This window comes from Saccostrea echinata, unplaced genomic scaffold, assembly GCF_033153115.1.
Source record: "Saccostrea echinata isolate AGI-Se365-2 ecotype Australia unplaced genomic scaffold, CSIRO_AGI_Sech_v1 ptg000054l, whole genome shotgun sequence".
NCBI classification, from domain to species: Eukaryota; Metazoa; Mollusca; class Bivalvia; order Ostreida; family Ostreidae; genus Saccostrea; species Saccostrea echinata.
The window spans coordinates 21,788,811-21,804,552 of NW_026889803.1; the positions used below are offsets into that span (position 1 = coordinate 21,788,811).

At 32.4% G+C, this 15,742-nt stretch overlaps 1 long non-coding RNA gene across 1 annotated transcript; it reads right to left on the reverse strand.

Moving 5' to 3' along the window:
* Positions 1 to 217: 217 nt before the first annotated feature.
* On the reverse strand, positions 218 to 970 carry LOC133205286 (uncharacterized). Its single transcript, XR_009723604.1, has 3 exons — positions 886 to 970; positions 460 to 631; positions 218 to 305 (listed from the first exon to the last, which is right to left on the reverse strand). It is a non-coding gene; the product is annotated as an uncharacterized LOC133205286 (long non-coding RNA).
* Between the last annotated feature and the right edge of the window lie 14,772 nt (positions 971 to 15,742).

The window sequence follows — 15,742 nt, forward strand, 5'->3', positions numbered from 1 at the left end:
TCGTTTGGATTTTCTTTTTCCACAGCCCTGTTACAAAATCTAGACTACATTTTTTACAACGTACAGCATACCTTAAAACTTTTCATGTGTTAACACCTATCCTACTTCCATGACCTAAAATATAAGAACACTATGTATAACTAAAATTTACATAAACATGTATAAAATCAATATTGTGGTAAAATTTGCAATAAAATATTAAGTATTTTAAATACACACCAGATAAGCTAGCATAGTTCCTACCACTTCCCCTGGTTTACCAGCCAGCATCAAAGGAAACAGCCTGGTCATCTTGACTTTGACAGCTGCAAACAAACAAGCATAACTTACTCTCAAATAAAGCAGAAAACGAAATAATTATTTTGTTTCATTACGAAAAATAAAAGAATGCAAATGATGCTACAATTATACATGTTCTTACTTTGGTATCAAAATACTATTGACATAAATTCTCTTTACCTTCTACTTTCAGCCGCAATTGCATCACTACACGTTTTACTGGCAACTGCTTCAAATGCAGATCCTGCCTCTCGTTCCCTTCTCTTTAGGGTGGTTGGGGTTTAGCTAGGAAGGTTCAATGCAGCCAATAAATTGTTGACAACACTCTCCCCAATACCACAGAATATCATTGCTGAAGTTTATTAATAAATTATTAAACTAAGGCTATATATATATATATATATATATATATATATATATATATATATATATATATATATATATATATATATATATATATATATATATATATATATATATATATATATATATATATAATACATGTATTATTAGTCAGTTCAAAGTGAACTGTTGTGTTTCAAAGAGAAGCTGAAATCAATCTAATTGCAATTTAATAAAAAAAAGATTACTTATTTATGAACTGACCTGCACCTAATTTTGAGTTTACATCCCATATATTGTTGGAATGACTTTTTGCAGTGGGCACATAGTTTATTTTGTGACAATTACAACATTTTAACCAGAGAAGAATCCCTGAAAATCAAATATAAAGAATTACAAAATATTCAGTCTGATCAAATGTGTACACAAAACACAGTAATAAGTCTAGCGTTACATACATGTGAATAACATACAGATATGATGGAACTTAATGCAAAAAAAAAAATAAATAAATAAATAAATAAAAAAAATCCTCACCAAGGCCATATATCTACTCTCTCCAATGTATGATGACAAATGTTATGCTTGTCCACAGTTTAAGCACCTTTAATAATAATAATAATAATAATTTGTGTGATAAAATGTTTAAATGTACATTATTTGGACTTTTTAAAATTACATGTATATAACTAAAATAATATAAAACTGTCCAGTTATAAATGTACATAACCTTTCTCCAGTCCTTCTCACAGGCACTTGTTTCGTATACGGGGCATGCGACGGTACATATTATCGTTTGTAAATTTTGTCGTCTGCGACAATATTTACCTACCTTCACTGCACATATTGTCGTCCATCGGTACATATTGTCACAGGCGACAATATGTACCGAGACGAGCCATTTTTTCCTCCTTCGTAATGGACGACAAAATGTACAATCACGCATCGGCACATTTTGTCGTCGGCGACAATATGTACCGTGAACATTTGCACATTTTGTAGTCGATATATTGTGTTGAAGAATATTTACTAAGGTCGATCGAAAGAGAGAGAGAGAGAGAGAGAGAGACAATTATACAGACAAACAGAAGGATAGACAAAGTGTATAGCAGAAAAAAATAAGTGAGCTTTTCGATCACATTTAGTCTGTCGTTTCTGTCCGTCTGTAAACTTTTCACATTTTCAACTTCTTCTCAAGAACTACTGGGCCATTTTTAATCAAACTTGCCACAAAGTCCGTATACAAAGGGGATTTAAGTTTGTTCAAATGAAGAGTTATGCCCTCTTTCAAGGGTAGTAGTTAAGAATTAGTATAAAGGACAGGTTTCCATAAAGCTGTTTTTGGCCCAAATGTTTCCTCTGTTATATTTTATAATTTATTTGCAAAAACCAACGTATATTAGTCATGTGACCAAGGGGTATCTTAAGGGTCCCTCTGAAAGCGTCTTAGAGGGTTTTGACGATTTATTACATGTAGTAGACTGTTCATTGTGAAAAACCAAAGAAAGAATTAACGGTATATCATCAGGGAACATAGAACAGGGCTGAAGTAACACAAAAGGCTAATAGATTTAATATTTTTTTAAAAAAAGAAAACTTCTGTTATTGTAGCCATAAAAATTCAATGGAAATTGTGTACGCTTTCTTGTTCGATATATTTGCTATTTATAATAACATAAAAAGATATGAAAACAATCAATTATGAAAAAAAGCTTTCAATATTAAGTAATATCATACATTGTGACGTATTATTATATAAAACAACAACTTTGCTTGCAACTCCTACATGCATTTACAAGTATAGAAAAGAAAAAGACCTCTATGCAACATAAGTAAGCACATCGATTTCAAAGTATTTGATTTAGATAGACACATAGAAAGTGTAAAAAAAAATCTCTTAAATACATTATTTACGTACATATAATGCATATAGATTTATAGATATAAAAATAGCAATTCCCATACACTTGTTTTATATTATATTTTATTTATAGAAATTGGGTGCAAGATTTGTCTATTATCAAACTTCATTTTATATACATATTTTATATTCTAAAGATATATCCTTTGAATCCGTGTCTGTGCCCATTTTCGGGTGGATTGTATCTTCAAAATGTTTTTTTAAAACCGTAGGTACCAAAATTGTGTACATGAACTAATACTTTGCACTGATAATACTAACCAGTGATTGGGGGTAAATGGCAAGTGTCATTGAAAGATACTATATATCTACAGATATCTCATGAAGATACACGTGGCATGATTGAATTCTTGCTCTCAACAGACCAGTATTATCTTAGTTTGTATTTAGAGATTCTGTTTGTTTTATTTGGAAGCAACTTTTTTTTACCATTACTTTATTTGGCTAAATTATATGCCGACTCTAAAAAAAACGATCAATAGCTCCATCAACTATGTACTCTTATAAAAAACGAAGAGAGTGTTAGAATGTCTTCATTTAGAAAATCTCCCCTGACATCTGAGGTGCTCCTTCAGTCGCAGATTACAAAAGTCTTTGCAATACTAAAGATACGTTTGAATTGCGCATTTATCTTCAATATTCAGGTGTAAAATGCACAGAAAATATTTCTTTCTCGCGAATTCACCACCAAGGAGAGATTAACAGATTATGGTAAGGACTTCTCAAAACTACAACTGACTCAAGAATTGATAAGACCACTGGTCATATGAGCAATAGCTTTTAAACTGATCGAGGTATAAACTACATCATCAACAACATCTTGTGAAACTCAAATTCACATTAAGTTGATAAGAGCCGAGTACTGTATGATTGCATTCAATTTTGGTAACAGAAAAAAGACGTACGTTAAATCTGTGATGCGGCAATATACCCAAATCAAGAAACTGACCTAGATTTTCATTAAACAATAATTTTGTTTACTGTGAAACAATAAGTCTGAGCTTGATCTTTACATATTGCAACTACCGTCTAATGTCAAAGCTGTGGTTTTCCTCACAGACAGACACGGACACGATATAATAAAAATTATAAATTTCTCTTTCATGTCTGACATCATAAAGCATAGTATGCTTATATAAAAAGAAATCTCTAAGCCAATGTTCACTAGTAATACCCTCGCTCTGATAGGCTCTCATGAATCGCACTATATGACATGCCTAAACAAAGATTGTGCTAAAATTTCAAGCATCTGCAATAAGTACTTGCTGAGAAAACTGCAACGGAAATTTGGTAAAGACAGACGCACAGATAAACAGAAGTTGACATTGGATTCATACAAAAATGAATCCCGCCATATGGCATGCCTAAACAAAGAGTGTGCTAAAAGCATCAAGCATCTATTATGAGTAGTTGCTGAGAAAACCGACGAAAATTTGTTACGGACAGGCACGCAGCTTGACAGACTGACAGATACACAAGGGTAAACATCCCCCCCTTTTCTTTCGAGCAGTGATAAAATTAATCTGTTTGATTAATTGGACCATGTTATGAATATGTATCGATCACTCCAAATGTTTGAATGAATTAACCACAACTCAACAAATTGCAAAATTAGCAAAACCATTAGTATCTTAGTGCGTGTTGCATTGAGAACCACAACCATATAACAACAAGCATAATGTTCCTGTACATATAAGTAATCAATTATCAAAATATGGTTTTGGTTCTCAATGCAACACGTGGTGTACTAGAAGGTTAAACAACATAACCCTCCAACATTTTCCCATATACTCAATGTTAAAGTGGTTGAGGGTAACATACTTTCATCGTTTATTCCAATATCATTTAAATCTTTTTCTCGCAAAAAAAAATATACAGCGCAAAATTAGACATGTTGAAAATAATGAAAATTAGTTTAAATTTGTGGATAATTCAATTTCATTTTTCGCAAAAATACATAGGCCAAAAAAAGCCGTATGGAAACCTCTTCTTTAATGACATCTTTTAAAAATCTTTGCAAGAACCGTTATTTCTGGAAATGTTATCTTGTGAAAGCTTCATTACATTGTGTATAAAAAGTAGATTCAATTTTATTCAGATCATTGCCCTCAGGGGAAGGATGGGGCTACAATAGCTGATCAAAGTTTTTCGTAGAATATATAGGAAATATTCTTTCAAAATCTTCTTCTCAAGAACAGAAGAGATGACTTATGTGAAAGCTTCATTACATAGTGTACGTTCAATTTCGTAGGTGCTGGCATGAAGAAGATCCCTCATTGCTCAATGACCCTGAGTACCTAGTATAGGTCTAAATTTGCAGCCCTCCAAGTGTTAGAGTCTCAAACGGGACATACCGTTGTCGAATTTAGTATTAAAAAGGGCCAAACAATTGACCCAGTACTAGGTTATATTTGTTGACAGGGCCATTGATACGACCATTGAATTTACGAAAAGCTGACTTTAAGCGAGGTTGTTGAAACACCTGTAACATCAACTTGCATGTATCTGTCTGTAGCCTGCCCCGATTTAAAAATTAATCGTGTTCTTGAGTATCGAATAAGTTTGTAGACGTAAACATCATATGCAAACGATAGCGGAATATTACTACATAAATAAGGAAACTTGACGATGAAAAAAGCTGAAGTCATCCCGTTTGTCAGACAGTTTAGTTTTTAGTTGGTCTTTTTTCGTCTATAGTCAGTAGTATAGGACGTCCAAATGTGAAGCAGACGTGGCACACATGAAAAAGGACATAAAATTTCTACATGTCTGAAATATATACAATTGTATAATGTGCATTCAATTTTATTTATAACCAGTGTTCTGTGGGAATTTCTTTCAAAAAGAAGTGATAAAGAAGAATCCCAGTATAGTGTACATTCAAGTCTGTTAACATGGTCTTCTGAGAATAGGATACATACATATAGGAGGAATATTTTTAAAAAAAAAAATCCACATTAAAACAGTGATACATTTGTCAAATCAATATGGAAACATTTCAATACAGTGTATATTGAAGTAGATTAATGTTTTCAATTTATCATTAAGGACAAACCATTTTATTGACCTTCCAGGTAAACATAAGGATTTATTTTTCCTGCGTTGAACTGAAAATATACATGTATTGAAAACAATTCTAAAAAGTTATTTCACCTGCATCCGAATTCCACTCAAGTGAATATAATATTCAGACTCAAAGAATCGGAGAAGGGGGAGGGATTGCCCCCCCCCTTTTCTGAAAGTAAATTTTAGCAATTTCTAGTTTGAAAATGTTCATTGAAAGTCTTGTAACCATCCCCTCTTTTTTAAACAGTATAGTAAAAAATCTCTCCTACTTGGGTGAATAAGGTGAACATAACATTCAGGTGCATAGAATCAAGGGTGGTGTGTGGTGTCCTCCCCCTTCTATTTTCATGAAAATAAATTTTTATTTTTTCGCTTAAAATGATCATTGTAATCTGGTTGCCCTACCCCCAACTTTTTGTTATAGGAGAGTGAAATATGTGAAGATAACGAACAGTATTCGAGCTCAAAAGTCCATTAAACATTACAAAATAGGAGCAGAGCAAACACGGACCTCTAAGACATCAGGGGTGGGATCAGGTGCCATGGAGGAGTGAGCATCCCCTGCCGACCGGTCACACCCGCCGTGTGCTCCTTGTTATGATCGGGAAATAACGGAAAAATCCGTCGACAAATTAGTGTGTAAATAATGGCCTAACAATTAGTATGAAAAAAGTCGGTCAGCATTTCACTTAATGAAAGATTGTATTTGCTGACAAGGTCATTGTATCGACCATAAACCTTAGGAAATGATGACTTTAAACGAGACTGCTGATATTCTTGTTTCATCAACTTGTTTGTCAATAATTTTCCTCGTTTTAGAAATTGTTCATACGTAGAGCATGCACTTGTGTATCAAATCAACTGAGAGATATAAACAGTGATAAACCCCGTATGCAGGTGATAAGGATATATTGCTGCATAAGTAAGGGAAGTTTACGATTGAAAAGTTAAAATCATCACGTTTATCATAAAGCTTTGTTGTTAGATTACCATTAACGTCTTTTTCTAATAAAATATCTAAATATGATACAGATGTGTCAGACTCTGTGGTATCTTTTATCTCGAGCTCACCGGGATATATCGTGTCGACATAAGAATGGAAATAACCATTAACGTCTTTTTCTAATAAAATATCCAAATATGATACAGATGTGTCAGACTCTGTGGGTTTTTTTTTTATCTCGAGCTCACCGGGATATATCGTGTCGACATAAGAATGGAAATAACCATTGTTAATTGACAATACGTCGTCGATATATCTAAATGTCGAGTTGATGGAAAGTAAAAGGAAATCCCTCTTACATCATAAACTTTTTGAGGGGTTCATCAAAGATATTTCTAAGGTAAATTGTCATTTTTGCCCCATTTTTCGCTTTGGATGCTATGCCTGACATTTATTTTTTCTACATTGTATCAAAATAGATTTCAAATTCAAAATTAATACTGGTTATGCTTATGTTAACTCCGATTCTCTCAATGTGTTTGGCTAGGACTTGAGCAAATGTAAACAAGAAACATGTCTGCTTAATCAGTTTGTATCAATTTAATCGTTGAATCATATATAATAAAATAATAAAACAATTATTGCTGGGGGGGGGGGGCTGTCAGCTCTATGATTTTCCACCATCGAAAAACAATGTTCACCTCACCCTTTGGGCTTGATAAATCTTTTACTCCTCTAGATTCTGAATCATTGCATTGACCTTAAAAACAGTAATAATTGTATAATGTAATGAGATCAACATATCATCGATTTATTCCCAATTTAGCTCCGGTGAGCATATAGGCCAATAGGTCTCTTGATTTATTGGTTTTTTTTGCCACCTAAAATTTTCAACTTTTTTAGTCCACAAGGGGTCATTATTCTATGATGTAGGGTATGCAGATTTTTAGGGTGATGGCACTTTTTCTAAGGGCAAAGGGTCATTTTTCGACGTCGAATAATGACCGGGGGTCATTATTCGACGGCGAAAAATGACCCCCGGTCATTATTCAATGGGGGTCATTATTCGTCTTTACAGCGGCGGTATTAGATACTGTATACCGGGTTATTTTCGCCCCTTGTTATTTTCGTCCTATCACATTTGCAAACAATTTTGCACCGTTTTAAATTCGCCCAGTCACAGTTCTGTTTAAGAAATTATGCTGTGTTCTTTGAATTCTCCCCGTTTTAAATTCGCCCAACTGAGAGAAATTTCCCTGTATACAGTATTTTGGCGATTTTAAATAAATCAAATGCAAAAAATGTAAAGATTCAGTAGATGACGTCACTATATTTGACTTTTTTTAATATTGATTTTATGTATTTTATTGTTTGTTGTATTCATGACTATATGCCAATGTATGATGGTGTTGTCAATAAATGAATTGAACAATATGATCTTGACCTTTATTGTACAAAAAGAATGGAGACTCTTTATAAATATGTCCAAATATCAGGTCTCTACTATAAATGGATCAAAAGTTACTTTGCATTTAATAACAGACAGTCATATGGCATGTAGATGGCATAAACATGATCCAAAATGTAGGCTCCCGAATGACCAATATATAGTATGTCTCTAATATTTCTTCAAAATATGGTGAAAACATGTCACAGCTTATTATATATTTTTCTTACAAAGATACTTGATTATTGACATTATGGTAAAATTATTCTTTTTTTCTGGTGTACTTTATAAGATATGAGTAGTATAAGGCGTCTAGATAGCTGGGTCAACTGAGTGCACTTTTTAGCCCTGAAGGGATGGCTGGGTCAACTGAGTGCACTTTTGGGCCCTGAAGGGATGGCTGGGTCAACTCAGTGCACCCCCGGGGTCAAGGTCAGAGATCTGGAAAAACCCGCACGCGCTCAGCACGTTCTGAGATCTGGAAATTCCTGAGATATGAGATGTGAGACATGAGATTTGGAAAAAACCCACACGCGCTCAGCGCGTTCTTACCTGCACGTGCTCAGCACTCACCTGGAAAAACCCAGATACTATGAATACATAAACTTGGCAGCGATTCAAATCACAGCTACCTAGGCATTGTGACGTCATGTGTCATTCATACAGCCAGCCAGCTTCTCTCTCTATTTTCTGAAAACCGAAAAAACAATAACACAGAAAGTTTTTAAAATGATTTATTTAAAGTAAAAAATGTACATAATTACTTTTTCTTCTGGAGTTTCAGTGCCTGTTTCTTCTCCGTCTGGGTAGTAGTAGTTGTACTAGTAGGAAGTTTCCTCTTGTTGTTAACCTGAATTTTATCCTGGTGACTGGTCTTATGTTCCTGATGGCTGGTCTTGTTTTCTTGAGCCTTTTTCTCCAGTTTTTTCTACTTCTTTGACTAATTCCATACTGTCATCTGTGCACTGATTAACCCAATGTCCAAAATTTCCACACTTGTAGCATAAGTTCCGTTTTTTTTTTTTTCTGGGACAGTCCGGGGGCCCAATGTCCCAGCTCTTTACATACAAAACATGGATCTGTCTGTTTAGTTTTCTTGGCAGCTCCTGTGTCTTCTTTTTTCTGGTAGGAGCTTCCTCTCATTTTCTCTTCCATTCTACCGACTTTAACTTCTAATCTGGACAATCTCCCACGTATCAAACAAAATTCACTGGTGACTTCCTGTCTAAACACATGGAGGTTGTTCTCAATTCCGTCCAAAGTTGAAGTCAAAATGCCGAAATCTTCTTTGTTCATGGGTTCTTATATGTTATACAGCCCCATTTCTAATCCTGGCAATGTGTAAACAAATCATCACAAATATCTATTTTTAGCCTTTGTGGAAAATATCTTCAGTGTGGCCCAGCCCTGTCCGTGTCTTTTACATCCAGACAGATTCCATGTATACAAACAACCAAATTTTAAGAGCTAATCTGATATTTTAAAATGACTAGCATAAAGATTGCGCTAAGATAAATTCATAAATAATTCAATCTATGCTAAAACAGTTTAGCATGACGTCATGTGTATACAAGTGCTCAAGCGGTATGGATTTCAACACCAAAACTGATTTTCAACAGTTCTCCTTCGTGAAAGTTTTGAATCCGGTATCTGTGGTGATGCTATTTCACTGGATTATTTAATGGTATAGACACTGATCTCTGGTAAGTTTGACTTATTTTTGTTTTATACGTGACCTGATGTTTTCATTCATTTAATCCTTAGTCATTTACCTTTGTTTTTATTCTGAATGTGAGGAATGACATATATTTACACAGAAAACCCTATTAGGTCTATTTAGAGAAGCATAAATAAATGTAATTTCTTTTTTAAGTCCAAAATTCATAATATTGTCAACCTTTTCTATTTCTGCCATTTTCAGCAATCACATCATAATTTCATTTTCACTTTCATTTCTTGGTATTAGTAATAATCATTTTTCAGAAACTGTAATGCTATTTTGTGCACACTGTACAGACAGGTTGATAACATGTACATGTATCTCTTGCTAAGAAAATGTATTGCTTAAATGGAGCTACTCTGATCATAACGTGTTTAGAATTACTTTGAGTTATGTATTCTAAATAATGTTGCATATATAATCCCTATTATAATACATGTACTTTTCTCATCTGGAGTAATTAATATATAAGACATTCCAATATCATTTTTTTTTTTTGCATTGTATTTAAACATTATGCCTTTTTTCATGCAGAATATCTAAGTAATACTAATAAAATGGTTTTATTTCTACAGTCATCAACAAAGAAGAATTTTTTTGTTCTTAACCAGCTAACCAATACTGTATGAATTAAGTTGAGCCTGGGCTACTCTTCCTTTGGAAATACTTAGGTAATACTTTCAGTTGAGTGTTATACTCAATTAAGGTTCAACCAACATAAACAATCAAACTTTGAAGGTAAATTATATCAAAATAAACATTTTTTTTACTGTCTACATGTTTATATAATCAAATTGAATGAATTAATAATGAAAAGATAATTGATTATGTAAATTAATATTATAGTTGGTAAAGATATCAACTTTTATCTCCAAAAGCTGATGAATTTCTGAATTTTCCATGTAATATTGACAATAAATCATATTACAGGGAAGAATACTGTAGTGAATGCAGATAAATCTTAATGACTGTTTTAACTATGGTTGAGCTGTAACCTTAAAGCTGATGTAAGATGATCTAATTGCATGGAATTAGAAAATGGTGGTGTTTCTGCTGCCAAGGATCTTCTTATGAGTGCATGGGGACTGCGGTGAACTTTCTTATGTTTTTAAATGTGTTAAAAGAACTAAAGAGCATGACATTTTTTTTTTCATAAAAGGTATCCTTTAGTAACATTTCTATGATTTTTTTTTTTGGTTCTTTTTCATCAATTATCTAGTAATTTATCCCTGTATTATGTCTCCTTACATCACTTAATTTGTATGCTCCTAAGATCTAAGATCTGTCAATATATTGTTTTCATCCTGTCTCTTTGGTTATTTGAACTAGTACCTTTGCCAAATCTTTTGAAGTAAACAACAAGGAGACTTCAGACCTGACACAAAGGATGACCAGAGTGTGCATCATAATCTTGACCAAAGGTCATTTAACAAGGTCAAAGTCACAGCAAATAGACCTATGAACTTTTTGTCAGAACACATAATTTTGTAATAAAAAAAAAACATTGGAAACTCACTATGGACACAAAGGTATATTACAATCAGTTTATGTGTTATGATGTAGGCCCAAGGTTATTTTTCACAAAGTCAAAACAAATGGCAGTGTGAAATTTTTGTCTTAGTCCATATCTTTGTTATAAACAAATATTAGAAGTTTACAAAGTTATATATTATGATCAGAGGGTGTGTCATGACACAAGGTCATTTTGACAAGGTCAATATCAAAATTTTCTCATTACTTCTCATTAATGTGGGCCATGCTCGGGACAATTATGTTTCTCAAACACACACAATGTCATATGGACAACATCCTGTCAGATAAATTAACCCATTACAATGCGGTTACACAGGCATAATTCTCAAACACATCCTTGATATACATGTAGTTCTATTATTGAAAAAGATTTTCTTTTAATTTAAAATCTGAATACTTTAAAAAATACAATAAAGCATGATATTCTTTGTGCAGTCAAGTTTTTAACTTAGAAAATATGTTAAGACATCATCTGGTGTTACGTGTTTTTAAAAAGTTGGACATTTTACCTATCATCTGTATAATCGATAAACATCACCTGTACAGTGTATTCATACATCAATCTGCTCTCCTTCCTATGGATTGTGGTTTACTGGATGATCAAAATCTCTGTAAATTTACTCATATGTGCCCCCCCCTCCTTTTTTTTTTTTTACCTTCATGTAGTCAGTGATTTAAAAAATCTACATGTAAAATATATATTGAATGCATTATACATGTAAGTAAATGACCAAGGTTTGAACACCCTGGATATTCTGACATACTAAATGGTAACAACAGTGATATTAAGAATGTAATAAGAGAAAAGTAAGAATTTACAAAGGATTAATCCTAAGTGATTTAGTTTTGTTTTGATTCTGAATGTGTGGTTTAGCATATATCTGCACAGAAAACCCTAGTATTTTAGAAAAGTTTAAGTAATTTTTATAAGTTTAAAATTCATAACATTATCAAAGGTATTATACTTCCATCTGATAATAAGAAACTATGTCATATTCTGTAGTAATTTTGCTGTCAAAAATAATCTATAGTTTGATTCTTACTTTTGTTTCTAAGTAATGAACTTGGCTTTTCAAAAAATGTAGGACTACATGCTTGTATTTTTTTTTTTTTTTTGCACACCGTACAGACAGGTATTTATCAAAATTGAATCTGCTGTTTAAATATTCACTCTAATATTTTTATGGTGATATTAGTAAAGTAATTGTACCTTTTAATTATCTATAGATAACACGAATGCTCGTACATGTACTTTTCTCATCTGGAGTAACTGTTAAAAACAAATATTTTCATGATTTTTTTTTTTTTTGGCATTATATTTAAACATGCATTTTTCATGCAGTATTTTGTCACAATAACAAAATGGTTTTATTTCTACAGTCATCAACATAGAAGATATGTTTTGTTCCTAACCATCTGTAATCAATTCTTTACAAAGTTAAGCCTGGCTATACTCTTCCTTTGGAAATACACAATTAAGCAACATAGAAACAAACAAACTTGAAGGTAAAGTTTCAATGAGATACAATTGTAATTTTGTTTTTTTTTATACATGTTTTTATTTAAAAATTGATTGAATTGATAATTAAAAGCTATGATTATGTAAATTAATTTCATAGTTGGTAAAGATAGCAAGTTTTATCTCCAAGTACTGATGAATTCTGAATTTTCCATTTAATATTGACATTATATTACAGGGAAAGAATACTGTAATGTGGGCCAACAGGATGAACTGTGAATAAATCTTAAGGACAGTCATGACTATGCCTAAAGGCTGTAACCTTAAAGCTGATGTAAGATGATCTGATTGCATGGAATTAGAAATTCCTGGTGTTTATACTGCCCAAAATCTAATGATTGCATCGGGACTGTTGTGGACCTTCTCCTGTTTAAATATACTTTGGAGCATGACACTTTATTCATAAAAGGTACCTTCAATATCATTTCTATGATTTTTGTTCTTTCTATTGATAATCTAATAATTACTTCCAGTGTTATGTCTCCTTGCTTCACTTTATTTGTGTGTTCCCAAGATCTTCGATAGATCTGGCCATATATTAATAATCTAGTAATTAATTCCAGTGTTATGTCTCCTTACATCACTTTTAATTTGTATGCTCCCAAGATCTTATATCTGTCCATATATTGTTTCAGCCTATCTCTTTGTTTGTCTGAACACAAATACCCTGGCCCAATCTTTTGAAGTAAAGAACATGGAGACTTTATATCTGACACAAAGGATGATCAGAGTGTGTATCACAATCTTGACCAAAAGTCATTTTAACAAGGTCAAAGTCACAGCAAATGGAAGTGGAAACTTTTTGTCAGAATACATAATTTTGTAAACAAACACTGGAAACTCACTCTCATAATGAGCCTTAATGTCTTCAAAGAGTTCAGTTTGGACTTCCTTCATTAATCCTTGTATCTTCTCCAGTGGTCCAATGGGCTAAAAGTCCTGTGTCTTTAACATTTTTTTTTTCTGACAACTGTTTTCTCTTATTATCTATAAACTTGACTTCTTCTCTTGTAATAGGTCTTTCAGGGTAATCCAGGTAATCCTTACCCTCTTCTGGTAATAAATGTCTATATTCTTCATTGGCTTCTTCTGCAGTCAAGAGTCCTTCCATGTCACATCATTAGGATCACCCTTTTCTGGGCATAATTGGTTATATTCTTCACGAGAAATGATCTCAATAGTGCCATCTCTTTTTATTTTAATTGGTATAACTCTATCCACATCTTTCTCTCTAAGTACTCTCTTTCCAAACTGAATTTTACTCACTCCTTTACTCTTACTTTTTTTTTTTACTGTTACCCATGGTTATGAAAAGTCAATAACTGATGTTACACCTTGTATTTATACCTTTTTTTTTTAATCTATATTTAGAATTTTATTAAGCTTATATTGCATACAAATTTTTCAACAAAGACATTATATTTTTTCCAGTCAAGGAATCTCTATGGAGAACTTATTGAAATGGTGTATATCTACTCTCAGAATGGAGAAAGTCTAACAGATTAGTTGTTTAGGACACTTTGTCAAGGTCAAAGCATGGGGTTATTGAGATAACTACCTTTGACAATAATTTGTAACCTACAAACTTTACATCATTAGTACATAAGTGAAGAATGAATAGGAGATTTCTATAGACTTTCCTCCAGGGTAAAAGTCAGTTGCTGAGATTACTGATATGAGCCTTATAATGCGATAACTTAAACATTTTGTGATAACGTATGGACTTTATATCTACTATATTAGGTGGAAAATTCTTTGGAAAGAATTGAAATTTAAATCAAATGCACAATATTCAAGGATGTTTAAATGACTATTACCATGTAATACCTTGGAATTCTGTAAAAATCTTATTATCACTACATAGATAAAGACCGGTTGGAATAATATATGTTTTGAACTAAGGTCAAGGAAAAAAGGGTCAAGACTGTGGATATGACTATTACTCAAGTGGTGCAGTACAGAAACTCTGGTAATTTACACACTTTCATTCATAAATGGATAGGTATGAGGAAGACTCCTATAGATTTTAAAATCTTCATTCAAAAGTAAAGAAAGTTTTTAAGTTTGAAAGATTCAATGGCAGCATATCATTTGCTTGTAATTTTTTTTTTTAAATCCTAGCATATACATATTCAGATGATAACTGTAGAATTTTTTCAATTCCTGGACTTTCGGTCTTGATATCTTCCTTTTTTCTGAGAATTTTAATGATTGTCTTTTAAACACCGTTGTTTGTATCATCAGCCTGATGAATTAATTTCTTTTCGGCATGTGAAAATGACATCATCCAAAGAAGTTCTTCATCTGCATGTTATATGTAGGAGAGAATTTTCATCACTGTGAAAGAAAAAGATTGTCTCGTCTAACATAATGCATTGGTACACAAAAATATCTTTAAATTTCTAACAGGGTTCATTTTCGTTTATATGGAATGCTAAGTTCTGTTGATTTTAATTTTTCTGAACAAAGACATACTAGTATAGTATTAAAAGTATGATGTGTCAGAATAGTATATGGAGTTCTGTATGACTTTATCATTTCTGTTTTAATCAAATTATGAGAGTTACATCTGTGTTACATTGTAATAATTCTGAAATAGGCACACACCAGAAATTCTTGAAAATCTCTCTACTGTTCAGCCGATATCTGAGTATATGGGTTTAACAGTACCTAAAAATTCCAAATGATTTTTTAAAAAGACAGAACATGCATTTACTTCTGTTTGAATGTTTGTTTACAGATATTCCAAAGGAAAACAAGCACAAAGAGATGATTTGTTATGTTCTATATGTGCTTCAGGTAAACAGTTTTTTTTTTTTTTTAAGTTTACCCTAACATTTATTTTTGCATAAATACATTTTTTGGGGGGAAATTTTTCATAACTTTGAAAAAGTAGTTATACTGTGTAATATGGTTTGCTTAAAATCTTGTAGACTTTAAAGTTGTACATGACGTGTTATGCATCTTACATA